Genomic DNA, 1022 nt, shown 5'->3' on the forward strand with positions numbered 1-1022 from the left:
GGATAGTTCACCTTCAGTTGCTGGTCCCCACTGACTTGCATAGTGGTTTTTTTTCTTCTTTCCCATACAATGGAAGTTAACGGGGACTTGCAACTGAAGGTGAACTGTCCCTTTAAGCGACTGCTTGAGTGTGGAATGACAAGTGAGCAGTGACAGCCAACAATCTTTCATTTAATAACGTTGGATGCAGCAGTCGAGAATGAACGACGACCGAAGCACTGTCCAAAACTCTTATGCTATCAAAATACTTCAAACCGCATTCAATCGATCTATACAAAATCACTCATAAATGTCTCCTAAATAGACTAAATTTTTCAAATTTAGAAAAGCTCAATCAGCTAACAGTCGGTCCCTCTCATTCACCAGCTATGAATTCATGTGTGTCTCTCTCTGGTCCCTCTACATTGGCCAGAGCCCCCTTCTGGAGCCCCCCGTCACTGCGTGCAGCCTCACGGGGAGTCTGTGCCAGCAGGTGATGAGAGGATGAGATGAAGGGAATGCAGAGAGAGGAGAGGATTTGCGCTCGCTGCAGACACGTCTACTGGTTCTTCTTGTCTTCAGGTGGGGAGTAGGGTGGAGGCTTGTCCTTCAGAATAAAAACAGAACAATATTCTCAAATTGTTACCCAAGTTGGTATGTTTAGCTTTGATGAAACTCTACAGGTTGGACCTGGTTGTATGTAGAATTTAACATGTTTAACTAGATTACATGAACTTTATTATATGTGAACTTGGCAAACAGGTCGGACCTGGTTATATATTGACTTTGTTAACATGACATACCTCGGGCAGGTAGACCCGTGTCGGAGCAAACGTAGTCGCGCTGGAACTCGCTGCAGCTTCAGCTGCTTTTGCCTCCGCTAGAACAACAAACACAATCAATTTAAGACAGGAGTGACGTCTTGAACTATAAAGAAGTACAGTAGTGGCTCATACCTGCGGGGGTTCTGGGCAGGTCTGGTTCCGGAGGAGCGTGGTTCATCGGAGCTGTATACGGCGGAGGAGGCATGTAGGCTGCTGGTC

At 46.1% G+C, this 1022-nt stretch overlaps 1 long non-coding RNA gene across 1 annotated transcript; it reads right to left on the minus strand.

Moving 5' to 3' along the window:
* Positions 1–6: 6 nt before the first annotated feature.
* LOC107580852 (uncharacterized) lies at positions 7–1016 on the minus strand. Its single transcript, XR_001608718.1, has 3 exons — positions 936–1016; positions 783–859; positions 7–586 (listed from the first exon to the last, which is right to left on the minus strand). It is a non-coding gene; the product is annotated as an uncharacterized lncRNA (long non-coding RNA).
* Positions 1017–1022: the final 6 nt, after the last annotated feature.

This window comes from Sinocyclocheilus grahami, unplaced genomic scaffold (assembly GCF_001515645.1).
Source record: "Sinocyclocheilus grahami isolate Dianchi unplaced genomic scaffold, SAMN03320097.WGS_v1.1 scaffold47737.1, whole genome shotgun sequence".
NCBI lineage: Eukaryota > Metazoa > Chordata > Actinopteri > Cypriniformes > Cyprinidae > Sinocyclocheilus > Sinocyclocheilus grahami.